This window comes from Amborella trichopoda, chromosome 9 (genome assembly GCF_054954075.1).
Source record: "Amborella trichopoda isolate Santa Cruz 75 chromosome 9, AtrichopodaSantaCruz75HAP2 v2.0, whole genome shotgun sequence".
NCBI classification, from domain to species: domain Eukaryota; kingdom Viridiplantae; phylum Streptophyta; class Magnoliopsida; order Amborellales; family Amborellaceae; genus Amborella; species Amborella trichopoda.
In genome coordinates this window covers 25676450-25691090 of record NC_142344.1, presented here as the reverse complement: position 1 = coordinate 25691090, position 14641 = coordinate 25676450, and positions in this window count along the sequence as shown.

Below are 14641 nucleotides of genomic sequence, written 5' to 3'. Positions count from 1 at the left end.
CCACATCGTATTTAACTTTTGTCAGCTTTGGGAAGGGCAGTTCCCCAGTTCTCCCTTATCTTGAGAGGAGCAAACAGTGTTGGGATGAGCTTTGCTTGAGAAGGATCCACCACGGCTGTCAGAGGAACGGCAACCGCAGCAACAAGTTCAGGGGGAAGTCGGCAGCATTGCACGGTCGGAACAAGTGCAGCAGGAGTGAGATGGGGTGGAGACTGTGCAGGCATGGATGTTTGGAGTGGGGTAGCTGAGGTGTTAGCCTGAGGTGTTGGCACAGTCTCTAGACGTTGCAGGGGAAGGGGTAGTTCGCCGAAGGAGATGGTTGGCTCTGAGTAAGGGATTGGAGGTCAGTAGGGGTATTTCAGGGTTTTGGATGGAGGAGGCTTCCGATCCAACTTTAGCCTCCTGCCCAACGGAAGTCGCATCCGGTCCACCTTGGTTGTTGTGCATCCTTGGTGGAAAACCAACATGTGGCATGCTTCATGACTCAAGGGGCTGGCTTGGCCAAACTTTCCCATTGCCTTTCTCTGACAAGACCTAGAGGGTTGCTGGCCCTTTGCTGCCATTGATCTTAGTGGTTGAAGACCTTGGGGGTGCCATCTGGGTCGGTTGAGCTTAAGACGACCTTAGGGCCATGTTTCCTTGGTTTGCTCACAATGGCCTTGGGGCCGTGGGTCGGATGGGCGAGACACCCCATTTCATGCCCTGGTGGGGCAGCAGTGAGCGGCGTTGTCGGTTTCAGGCCTTTATGTGTCTCACAACGGCTCAAACCTATTCTGTTATGGCAGACCCTGCAGGGCGGTGGCCTCCACCCTTCGCTGTAGGAGCGAGCTCTCATCCCTTTTGCTTGTTTGAGGTGCAAATTCCAATGAATCCTTCCCCAGAATGGGAAACTATTCCAATCTCCTTCTTGGTAGGCTCGCTTGACTAATGCATGAGAAAATCTGATCAATTCAGGAGGAGAGAGTTTACAGGTAGCATCCTCTTCCCTTGAATCTCATGCCGAGGGTCGGTTTGCGTGTTTAGGGAAGCTGTGGCTAGAATGGTGCTCGAAGGGAATTTCTTCGAGTACCACGTAGCGAATGGCATGGAAGAAGTTGATGGAGAGGCAGACCCTTGCTCTTCTTTACAACTAGCAGCCTCTTTGGACCTGCACGTGTGTGTATGATCCATGGTGGTGTTTGGGTGGTTCTGAGACCAACCCTTTGTGAAGTGAGGGACAAAGTACTCGTGGTACCCGCTCGTTTAGTTGGTGAGGCCTCAAGGACTCGAACATACATGTGTACTTGTTTATGGGACTTTTGATTGTCTCTAAAGTCACGTGTTCGTCGGGCCAGCCTTTAGGCTGCCCCGAACTAGAGGGTTAACATGCATGTGTGGGCGGTCTTGGGACCACCCGTGTTGCGTCTGGGTCAGAAGAGATGCAAAATAGTTTGGGCAAGTGGAGTGAGTTGTCGCCTACCCTGACTTGTCACACTGACGGGTGGATCACCAACAAATGATGCATGTGTATGTGTGCGTGGCGGTTGGGCGGCCACTTTTGTGAGAGATGGGTGGGGTCACCTTTCGATTACCTGTGGAGGCAGTGGTCCAGCTGGGACCCACTGGGCAAAGTGGGGTAGTTGCGTCAGGACCACATTGAGGCATGTGACTGGCAGGGTTTTCCCTTGAAGCCGGAAGAGGAGGGGCAGGGAGCTTGAAAACTTATGCCCCGAGTTTTCCTAAGTAGGACTAAGATATCAAAGCCAGTCAGGCTGGTTGAGTAGGACGAGGGGAGGTAGGACCAGCGGCTTGCCCTCGATGAGGTCGCAGATATGGGGATGTAGAAGTCCCCAATTCAGATAGAGGGACAGTGGGATCCCATAACAACTTTAGAGAGAGAAGAAAGAGAGGTTGGTACCTAAAACCAGTCCAAGCCAATGATGGGGTGACGTGTCCCAAGTGGAGTCGCCAATTGGTTAGCCCTGGTTCTCGAGAGTTGACAGAGAACCCTCTCTCAAACAACCGCGGGGTCACTCGTGCACGGACGTGGGGGCACAGACCGGTGCGGGATATGCGCAGGCACAAGGGATCTTGAGTGCAGATAGGTACCAACAATGAGGGATGAGGGAGATTTTCGATAGCGGGGGGCACTTTGAGATGCTTGCCTCATTGCTTGGGGTTTGGGGGACACATCAAGGCAGTCAGCCCTCTTAGAATAGTCACAAAGCCCTTCGATTGTGTGCCAGCACGGTTTGGACTGGTATGGGATCCGGTTGTCTCTCCTTCTGACTATCCTCTAGAGGGGGTTGGCTGGCCAATGGAGAGGTGTGAGAGAACTTGAGGGTTGGAGCCCGTGGGTTCGCTCATCTCCATGTGTCTATTGAAGACGTGATTTTCTGCGTGGGTCAGATGGTATGTCACGTGAGGAAGAGAGAGAGAGGTTTGTGTGTGACCTAGTTTAGGAGAGAGGGAGGAGGGGTATGTGCACTTGGAGGTTTTTGTGAACCTGTGCACTCATGGGTATTTTCTCTCCCTCAAAGTTTTCTCTCTCCTCTCGACGGGATTAAGGACTTAGAAGCAAGTGACCAGAGGACAAACGTAATGCCTCCATTTTATAATGAGTCAATAATCTGCCTAAAGAGAAAAGAGTCCTTTTACAAGTGACTTAACTTATATAGAGGATTCACCAAACAGGGGTGAATGCTAAGAAAATAGAGCTTAATTACAATTTAAGAAATTAAGAATAAATCCTAAAATTAGGTATAATCACCAAAATGACCTTGAAATCTTTTCTGTTAATGACAAAGTTATCCCTGCATGAAGGTCGTTCCACCATGGCCTGATCTTGGAAGATTTTTTTGCAACTTGTGGCGATGATTCAGATGATTTGTTAATATATCTTCAATGTCCTTACGATTCTGAGCATTTTGATGCCCTTTAAATCATGTTGGGGTGGTGATTTTCCCCCGAGGTGGAAGTCCGGCCAACTTTTTTTGCCAATGCAGTTCGACTTGCAATGTTTTGCCTCCTGGATCTGCTTGCAAACAATAGAGGAGACAATCGCAGTCATTTTTCATCAAGTTTGGGCTGATTTGGTTGTGGTTTGCATTTTTGCCTAATTTAGGAGGTTGCCTAAAAGAGTGAGTCTAGCAACTGAGCGGATTTACTTCTTCTGTGACCTGGGGACTTGCATCCATTGGACCTTGGATTAAATGCAAGAGTTGTACCAGTTTGCAGCTTTTTGTGAGGTGGTTGCATTGAACTTGTCCCCGGTGACCTGATGCTTGGACATCGAGCTATGCTTCATTGGATTCGAGGCTTCTTCTTCTTAAATCCTGGTTTTTTTTAGTTTTGCGAGCACCTTCTTTTCAGGTGAAATTTGACTCTAGGTCGTGCCACAGTGCATGCCTTAGGTCAAAATGACGAGGCTGGCGTGATCTAGAACATATCTGGATCTGAGCTTTTCTAGGTTTCAACAGAAGGCCCCATGGGTCCTTGAAGCTGCTCCCCAAATTTGGTCCCCGAGGGTTTTCGACATTTTGATTGTGATGGAGATGGTCTAGTGTAGTTTTGAAGTCGTTAGCATAAGGCTATAGTTGTAAGGTCCTTCTTGGTCCGATGGCACAGTACTGAGGTCCTATGTCTTGAGGCTTTATGTTACTGCACAACTTTGGCTTGTCAATGTTTATTGTACGTCATTTTCAACATACCTCCTTAAGCCTATGAGAATAAGGGGAGAGCCAGTGATAGTCTGGTCTCGTAGGTTCACAAAACACATGCAGATCAAGATTGTGCTGAAAATAAAGCCTCTAGCCTTGTGACCTAGGTGGATAGGTGCCTCGATCTCACCCTCAGTTCGGGATGATTTGGTGGCTTGGCTTTGAGTTCGAGATAGACCTGGGACCTGAGATCCCTCTCTCGGGAATCATGTGAGGATGACATGGGTAGGAATACCAACCGGTGAGAGAGGAATTAGGGTGTGAGGTGGGACTTACCTCACCTGGGTCCGTGACGCACTCGGGCTGACTCGCGCGGGTGCCCTCTTAAATCACATTGGAGTGCCCCCTAAACTTGTAACCAATTCAAAATCACCTTCTTTAGCATATTTCTTCTTTTCCTATAGTCGCACACACATATTAGAGTTTAGACAAGTGGGTCTGAAGACCCCACCTTATCATAGGGTGAGCGCACACAAGCGTGTGTATTCAAAGAAAAATGGAAAATGACATGATCAAGTTCGTATCAATTGGATAGCCTTCTAGCATCTCCTTGACAAAGCACCCTTAGTACATATTTTACAATAATAAAAATGAGAACTGAGTGGGATGTAAGAAAGCAGATGAGTGATGGTGAAAAAGGGGGAAGAAGTTTAATCAGGCAGCTAGACTAGCACAATGGCAAGACTAGCATGGAGGTTAGCCAAGCGCAGCACATAGACAGGCTTGGTAATTATACTGACATGACGGCTTGGCTGAACGATGACAAGACTACCACGGTGGTTGATCTGGCGCAACAGCTGATTTGACACGGCAGTTAGACAGGCTCGGTAACTAGATAGACACGACAGCTAGGCTGCCCTGTGTCGAGACTAACACGGTTGCACAAGGCTCAGCCTACCCTCTGATCAAAAGAAAAAAAAAGGGGGGATGGAGAAATCATGCTCGCATGCACTGCTCGGATCTGGAGGGATGATTTTAACGTCTACACACTGTTGGACGTATGGTGAAATGATTTGTTTTTGGGTCCCGATAACAGGATATTCTGCTACCGAGGATTTTTTTTCTTGAAATGCTAGCTGAAGCAACTTATGGTGGTGACCACTGCATCACCCTGCTTATTGGTCCTAACGCCCTTTCAGGTTTTTGCTTGGACGGGGAAAGCGGTGTTGCAGAGACGATTTTCACCAACCTCCTTTTTATTTAGGCTCTTTTGCCCATGACCGATGGCCATGTCTGCCTTTCTTTCCATTTTTACTCACGATGCCCTTTTGGGTTTTCACTGTGCCTAGTTTTTATTTTACGGAACACTTTTACTCATGGTTTCATAACCATGCTTGTCAATCATTTTCACTCATGGCGTTCCCCTTTCGGGCATGTTTAAGGTCATGCCTCCGGGACCTGAGCAAAGTAGTTTAACGTCATGCGGCTAGGATGTGCACTATAGTTTAAGGTCATACAGCTTGACCATGATGGAGATGGATGACGGTCTGTGGAAGCTATAGGGTGAGCATGGTGGTGGTTTGACTCACTTGAGGGAGATGGGACGAGATTGTCTGTGAATGATGGATTGTGTTTATACAGACGGTGGATAAGGGATGACCCACTAGCTGACGGTGAGTTTGGATGATGGAATGGCTCACCGTGGTTTCATGAGCGTGGGTTCGACTCATTGAAGAATGTGGCAAGTCCATATAGGGTAATGGAGATGGACTCAATGGGGAGGAAATGAAGGTGGTAAAAATATGTATGGAGGCATGTTTAAGGTCATGCCACTGGTACCTGGGCAAAGCAGTTTAACGTCATGTAGCCAGGACGTGTGCTACAGTTTAGGGTCATGTAACTAGACCATTGCGTGAAGCAGCTGGACTGTTATGCAAAGCAATTTAACGTCCTGTGGCCCTGATGTACATTATACTTTAGGGTCATACAGCTGGACCGTTCCACAAAGCAGTTTATCGTCATGCGGCCAGGATGTACACTATAGTTTAGGGTCATACAGCTGGACGTTACGCAAAGCAGTTTAACATCATGCGGCCTGAACGTGCACTATAGTTTAGGGTCATACAATTGGACTTTGCGCAAAGTAGTTTAACGTCATGCAGTAAGGACGTGAACTATAGTTTAGGGTCATACAGCTGAACCATTGCGTGAAGCAGTTTAACGTCATGTGGCCTGGACATGCACTATAGTTTAGGGTTATACAGCTAGACCATTATGGGAGTCCTCATGTATACGGGTCGCCAAATGAGGGGTGAGCCCACTAGAAGATGTGAAATTTGTGAGGCTTCATGAGGAATGAGCCTATGGATGGTGATCTAACTCACTGGGGATGAAAATGGCTGAAATCGTTTATGGCAGTGGGTTCAGATGATGAAGGTGATCCAGGGAGGGATGGTAAGCGGAAATGGACTCACTGGGGATAAAAGATTAGGTGATGCATATGGTGCCAATGAGGATGGCCATGTTCTGAGGGTCGAACCTTGCCGATGAGCACACGAACAGGCTGGCTAGGGAATGCATGTGTAAAGACGCATGCAAAAGGTGTGGGTACAGGGGCAAAAGGGATTCGCTCAGTAGTGAACGTGTTCGGTGGCGGTCTGTGAAAGTCAGTTGCTATTGCCAGCAAAGTGCACGTGACAGTGATGCGTGTAGGGAAGAAAGCATCAGAGTGTACACAACAATAAAGTGCATGCGGTTGTTTGAGGGATTTTTTATCACCTTGTATCCCAGATGAGGAATAAAGAGAAGCTCATAACGAGATGCGGAATAATAAAGCCCTAACTTAGAAAAAAAATTTCCAACAGTCTCATAACGGTCCAAGAAGGATAAAACTATTGATAAAGGTCTCCTAAGAACACTTGCCAAGTTTCGTCGCAATCCGACAAGTTTCAGGCACTGTAGAGGCAAAAACAGTTTTGAGAAAATCAGCCTCTTTTGCCCTGAAATGGACCTTATAACTATAGACCTATCACCGGAGCATCAAATGATCGTGGGACAACTGCCATTGGATTTGGAATATCTGAAAACCCTTAGGGGCCATGTTTCGGCTTGATCAGACTTTCATGGAGCAAGTTATGGCCAAATTACCCAAAATGGGTAGGCCACACGCTATTACCGTGAACCCTCAGTGAACCAGTTCCTATTAATGGAAACTGTGTTCATGGGTTTCGGGCTCAACTTTGAAAGACCGTATCTCTCTCATCCCAAGCTGGATAAAGCTCAAATTTTACGGGCATGTTCATCTCGTCGACCCGAGCCTTTTGATATGTGGCACGACTCATGACGTGGCCCGAGCCAAGAGAAAAACCCGAGAGAAGATCGTGATTTAAAGAAATGTTGCAGGTTTTCCAATAGGAGCACACCTCGATCGGGCGGCCACATCATGACGTTCGCACGTCAAATCGACCAAAAATCAAACCCATTACGAGCACAAGGTTCGAGGATTCATCAAAGCCGAACCTCGCACATGATGGACGATTAGATTTGACGTGTGATGAGTACGAAGTTGCTGCACTTTCTGGCCACATGAAACCAAATTCTAATCAAAAGATCAAAAATGGAAAATGGTTGTTCGGGCACTAAATCAAGCCACGTTCGTCGTCAAACGCTCATGATGACTTGCTCATCGATATTCAATGAAGAAATCATGGAAAAACATCAAGAAATGGGTATAGTCTATTGATATTCAATGAAGAAATCATGGAAAAACATCAAGAAATGGGTATAGTCTTTAAATAAAGATCACACGTTTCTCGAGATTTTTGCACTTCGTGATTGTGGCCCAAAGACCCGATCCGTGGCCCGAAAGTGGTGCCAAAACGATTGCCTTCCCAAGCCGATCAAGAAAGAATCATATTACGACTGAACGAAGACCGGAAAGTTCCCCATCCAACTTGCGAAGTTCACAACAGTTCTTGGACACAACATGGACTCAATTGGAATTTTGTGGATTGTTGGTGCAGGGGCAAAATTGTCATTTCCCCATTTTCTTAGATATTCTTTAATTATTTTAATGCCTAATGTTTGACAATTAGGTCAACTTTTGATTGTACACCCACTTTTGGGCCCCACTTCTATATAAACAAGCACACACCACATGTAAATGGACCCAAGTTTCATCAACAAAATTCTAATGTTTGCTTGAGATTTTGGTCACATCTTAGAGAGCAGAGAGAAGACTTGTAGTGGTACCCTCAGGCATAAAGTAAAATTTCTCTCTCTTCCTTCATTTTTCTTTTTATGTTCTTTCTCTCTCTTATTTCTCCCTTATTTCTTGCTCTTTTTTCTTTTTTCCTTTTCTGTCTTTTTTCTTTCCTCTTCTTTCTCTCTCTTCTTCCTTTTTCTTCTTTCTCTATTTCATTTTCTCTCCTTCTCCTTTCCTTTCCTTCCTCTTCTCCTTCTTTCTCTCTCTGTTTCTGTCTCATCTCATGTTCTCATCTTTCTCAGACAGTTGCGCATGACAGTGCATACTACCGAGCGTGACGTTCTTTTCTCTCTCTGTCCATCACACACGTCAGTGCAAATGTTGGGCATGATCTTCTCTTTTTCTAAGATAGTAGTGCGAGGTAGTACATACTGTCGAGCGTGATGATCTCTTCTCTCTTGTCAAATGTTGTTCGTGATCTTTTTCTAGTCTGTCGTGTGCTGCAATGCATACTACCAAGCATGATGATCTCCTTCTCTCCCTGTCCGTTGTGCATAGCCGTGCAAATGCCGAGCATGACAATTTTTTTTTTCTTCTCTGTCTATTGCGCACGGTAGCGAACACTATCGAGCGTGATTCTTCTCCCTTCCCACTTTCTACCATGCACGGCAGCACACACTGTTGAGCACAATTTCCTCTCTCTCTTTTCTCCTTTTGCTTATTTGACCAGAGGGCTAATTGAGCCTTACACTACTGTGCTAGTCTTGACGTCGAACAATTTAGTCGTTTTGCCAAACTAGTTACAGTGCCTGTCTAGTTGCCATGCCAAGCTAGTCACCGTGTTAGGATAGTCGTCGCGCCAGTCTTGTTGTCGAGTAGTTTAGCCGTTGTGCCGGACTTGTTACCGTGCCCGTCTAGCTGCCGCATAAGACCAAACATTATGCTAGATTAGTCGTCGCGTTTGTTTTGTCGTTGAGTTGTTTAGTCATTGTGCAGGTTAGTCACCGTGCCCATCTAGCTATCGTGCTTGACCAATCGTCATGTTGATCTTGTCACTATGTATGCCTAGCTATCGGGTCAAATGAGTCCATTCTTTGAAGGTTTAGCTAGAGCCAAGCTGACCGTTACTACTTTTATCATTCATTTTTCTCCTCCCTCTCTTGGCAAAAATATTTATTCTTTGCCTCATAGGAGTTAGGTGAAATCTAAACCAACCTTTGTCCTAATTTTCTTTGAAGAACTAGTTAAAAGACATACTAGCCTTCAAACCCTTCCTCCTTTTCTTTGCCATGTCCTCCATCTCACCCCTTTTCTTTCTATCCTCATCGTAGAATCTTACTAAAAGTCCTTCGTCAAAGAGACACCGTAAGGTTGTCGAATTGACATGGACCCTTTAACGCTATTCCTTTCATTTCTCTTTGAGTACACATGCATGCGTGAGTTCACCCTATGACAAGGTGGGGTCCTCAGACCCACTTGTCTCTACTCTAATGTGTGTGTGTGTTTTGCAGGTAAGAAGAAAACAGGTCAAGGGAGACGATTCCAAACCAGCCACAAGCCAGAAGGGCATTCTTTGTGATCTAAGAGGGCACCCATGTGAGTTAGCCCGAGCGCATCACGAACCCACGTGAGGTGAGTCCCACCTTGCGACCGTAATTCCTCTCTCATCGGTTGGTATTCCTACCCATGCCTTCTTTGCATGGTTCCCGAGAGAGCCATCTCAGGTATCAGGTCCATCTCGAACTCAAAACCACGCCAAGAGGTTGACTCGATCCTGAAGCTAGATCGAGACACATAACCAACTTGGCAACTCCATTGGGGACATGCTACCTAATCGTTGGATCATTCTTTTTTGGCCTTTCCTTTCTTCTGTTTTCCTACTTATAAATACACCCATGTCTTCTGGGTTGTTTAACCGTTCATCTAAGTTGGGGATTTTATGATTTCCACACTTGTGAATGTTTCTCGAGCATAAGTTCCTCGAAACCTCATTCCCGACCTTCCTTCTGAGTGAGGACCCAGTGTCACGCTTCCAGGTTCTTACCTGAATTGGTGCGAGGAGGGACTCTCAAGTCCCTCACTCCTCATCTTCTAGCATTGGTGGACCTTCACTAAAGCACCTTGCATGGGTGGCAAACTCGCCACCCCACACCACATGCACCCTGCTATCGGCAAGTCACTTGCTAGCCCAGAGCCGAAAGGTAGTACCTTCCCTTCCTATGCATGTCAGCCCAGCTGTCAATGCTCCCATGGGTCATTGAAAGGCCACCCTCCATGTTCTACCACATCGAGCCCCTGTGCCAAGCTTCTCGACACACGGAGAAGGGGGTCCTAAGGCCACCACCTCCCACACGCACACTAAGGCTCATTGTTCAGCCTCTCGAGCCACACTTCGGGGCAACCCTCAGGCTGCCTCGAACTACTTTCCAGGTTTGAGTATTCTCGGACTAGGCACTATATATCTTATGCGTACATATCACACTACTCAGGGCAATCCTCTTATTGCGCTTAGCCGAGTACAAGAGAAACGACTTCATCGTCATCCCTTTCAGCACCTGCTTGCTCTTTGAGGGGTGGCCACAAGCCCAATCCCTCATAAACACACGCTCGTGGTACTCGGCCTCCTAAGGCTGAACACATTGTTCAAGCCCAGGTTGACCCTCAGGTTGCTCATAACCCTTCTTCAAAGGGTGCACACGTGCCACCACCACAAGCAGCATCGAGCTCCCTACTAAGAGGTCATTGGCAGCTGTCTCCTCCCCCATTTATCCCCTCTCCTCTGGTCGAACTGCTCAGGACTTGATACTCGAAGTCCTTTCCAAAGAGTACCTTTCTACAGTACCCTCTTCCAACTGACCTGAACTTTGGAGCTCATAAGAGAGCACAGGGCAAGACTCCCCTGGGAGATGAGGTCTTCCATCCCCCATCTCTCCCCAAGCCAAGACCGAAGCCAGAGCTAACCCTTATCTCCGGCCCATATCCCTTGCCGCACCTGATGGAGATGGCCTTATCATGCTCCATGGCGGAAGACCATTCCCAGTCTCAGTTCTGGAAGGAGATACACTAGATCCTGAGAGCCAAACATGATTGGGGCATACGAATAACGCCAAGGGGAGAACCCAAGAAGCTCGGGGCAAGCAAGCTTGCTGACCTCTTAACAGAAAATCCCTTCCGCCCCTTACAACTAGGAGTAAAGCCTAAGGTAGAAGGACCAGGACCGTGCATGGTCATCAACGTCACAGGAGACGACTCAACTGTGCAACCCCTAGGGTCCCAAGACCGTCGTGAACTAGTCTTGACCCGATCAACATACAAGGCTCAAGCTCAATTGGGGCATGTCAAACCCCTACTGACCGACCTACCACATCCAGTTTGAAAGGCACGCTGACCATGCAAAAGACCGATCTTCCTGAGGAGAGGGTCAGCGTAATGGTCATCAACGACCCTAATGATGACCAGGAGGATCGAATGAAACGATTTGAACAAATGATGTGTAGATTGATGGACAAGGTCGAGCTCATGGAAGGTACTTTGCCCCTTGGGAACTCACCCAGCCAGGGTGCCAATTCTCCTCATCCAGCTGAGCCAGTTCTATCATAGCCACCTCCTTCACATGACCATTCCTCCCCTCTTCAGGTCTCTCAAGCTGACATTGACGCTATGTCTCTCAAGCTGATATTGATGCTATGATCACCCACAGTTTGCGAGGAAGGTAAATTTCAGGCATACAAGGCTCGACCCATTATTAGAAACCCTATCCTTCCTATATTGATCAAATCCTATTTTTCCTTAATTACCAAATAGGGAAACTCTCGCTTTTCAACAGCACGAGCTCCCCTCATCAACACATCGCCCATTTCTATTCGACATGTCAAGAAACGACAACTGATGGGAGGCTTCTTCTCCGTAAGTTTGTCAAGACTCTTGACATACCGACATTTAAGTGGTATGCTCGTCTCCCACCAAATTCAGTCCAGACCTGAGAAGAAATGGAGCACTTATTTTACAAATGCTTCTATGAGGTTGAAAGAGAAGTTCAGGCTATCGAGCATCTCACAATAACCCAAGAACCAGATGAACTCGTCGATCAGTTCATAACAAGTTGGAGAAATCTGGCTGCACACCAAGCTAATTCCATGCCTGAAATCAATGTAGTTCAAACCTGCGTATGCAACATGCGGTCAGAGATTTTGTTGCATGTTGAGGCTTAAAATCCAACTTCCATATAGGACGTAATCTCTAAATCAGTCCTTATGGAGAGCCTCTTCAAGCACCATGGTGGACCCCAGGTGCAGTCATCAAATTGGGGAAACAACCGTAGCTCGGGCAATGCTAGATTTAATGCATGGGGCAATCAACATAAAGGGGTGGTCAGTGTCGCCGTCACTGTATCAGACCCCAAGAAGGCCTCCCCTCAAACTCTGGACTTCTCGAAAGGGATGAACTCAATAAATGCTCAAGCCACACCTCAAGCAGGGCAACAACAACCCCAAGCTTACAATAGGGTGCCTTCACTTATGAGCCTCTATGGGAAGGATAGCTGGGTAGAGAAGAAAACTAAAGTTTATATCTTAAATAAGGAGTGGGACCCAACCCTGCTCCAGATGATGCTAGAACAATAGATGATCATCCTACCTGAGTCACAGAAGCCAGAAGAAGCTGGTCTCATCATTAATATTAACTACTGTGCTTATCTTATGATATTGGGACACCCTGTCGAAGATTGCTTCACCCTCAAGGATCATATTGAGGCTTTGATCCAAAAGGGGCAGATACAACTTGAAAGTCTCAAAAAGGTGTTCGAGATGGCTTAAGCAACTCATGTGGTGATAATACAAGAAGAAGATGAACATGAATATCATCTGGAGAACCTGCCACCAGATCTTCTCCAAGCGCTACACTTCATGATGCTCCAAGTTGGGGTCATCATACCAAAACCATCTGTACAGCCCAAACGCCTCCCTCGAGGGGCCAGAAAACTGTTGTGCTTGTATAACTAGATATGAGGCCACGGTTTAGATGAGTACTTCGCCTTTCAAGCCATAATGAAGGAGAAAGTACAAGAGGGGCACTTCACCACCTCTATCCTGGACAGCCATGTCAGACCGCCATCACCAGAGGCCATTCAAACACAAACCGCCTCTGGGGATACACACCTTGAGCCTTCTGATCCAAACGAACCTTCAAATTCCCAACCATGGCAAGTCTATCGAGGATGAAACAAAAACAAGTCCATGAGAAGGGAAGTGGTTCGCCAAGCGAGACTAGCTCCCAAGTCGCATGAGCCCAATCAGCCTATCCCTGTGCATGAAAAAGGTAAAAGGAGACAAGCACCAAGGGCCGTTTATCAAGAGAAGAAAATCCCTCAACCCTAAATCATGACAAAGTTCCTTGAGCCCCTTCCTCCATTACCAAATCTGCAAGATTTCTTCCCCATGTCAGGAGCTGTCGCTGATCAAGACTCGCAGTCTAATCAAGTACACATTCCTGGGCCTTCCACTCCTCAGGCTCTCACAGCAGTCCAAGCAGGGTGAAGACCTAAAATATCCCTTGCACACGTCCAATAATGGTGATGACATTAAAACCACCCCACAACGGTCCAAGAAGTGTGAAGACCTAAAAGATCCCCTGCACACGTCCAACAAGGGTAGTGAAATTAAAAGCACCCTCTAATCATCCAAGTAGGGTGAAGACCTAAAAGATCCCCTGCACGCATCTAATTTTGGTGATGATGCTAAAAGCTACCAAGATCCGTCCAATCTAAGTGATGACCTTAAAGGCTCTCCCTCTCCTCCTATCTTTGATACTTCTAGCCCCTCCTCTTCTGCTAACACATCTTCTACAGGTACAACATGAGAATGCCCAGATTTTGAAGCTCTTGACGAAGAGCTGAAAAGTTGCAACACTAGCAAATGCCATCGGAGGCAGTTGACAAAGACGGTGGACCAAGCAGCCGGTTTCTTGTCAGTTGCTAATGAGTTGGCATCCAGAGCCAATGCAAAACCTCCTCCCACCATCGAGAAGCTTCCCAAGCAGCATAAGGATCCCAAGCCAAAGAGACCCCAATGGTCTCCTAAGTCTGAATTCGAGCAACAATTGAAAGAGTCGAGAGGACAGACCTCCCATCCTCACGAAGCCTGCCACACGGTGCAGATAGCTAGAAGAGCAACCAATGCTGACCCAATTAGTTTAAGGTCAAAGCAGCTACCCATCTAAATACCTCGACAGCTTAGACTCTTGAACTATACTGGTCCGCCACTCTGTCCATGCCCTAATACCTAAACTAGTCTACCATCACTCCTCAAATACCTAGGACCACCACTGGTTTCGTACACCAATTCACTTTCAAACCCTCAATCTCCATCTAGCCAGTCCATATTAAGCTTGGCTCCATTATATAGCCAGTGGGCACCAAGTATGATGGCAGAAACTTTGCCATCCCAAACCTCACAACCTCTTCAAACCAACCCAGTTGCACAACAAGGTCAGTCGGTACCCCAAAACAATCCTCCACTACCTAAACCTACCTCTCAGCCTTCCATACCACCCAGACCTGTGGCGGGTCTAGAAGATCAAAAAGTTGATGATGACAAATACACGTTTGAAGTGGTGACTGTCTCTATGATCACTGAAACACAGAGCTTCCCCCTCATACTTTCTGAGCTTTGCTCTTACCAGTTGACCTAGGTGCCTCATAATTCGCCCTGTACACTCTCTCTCCTTGAAGTGGACCCTTCTTCAATCTTCTTCAATCAAACAAGAAGCTGATGCGATTATCATGTTTCATATCATCAAGTCC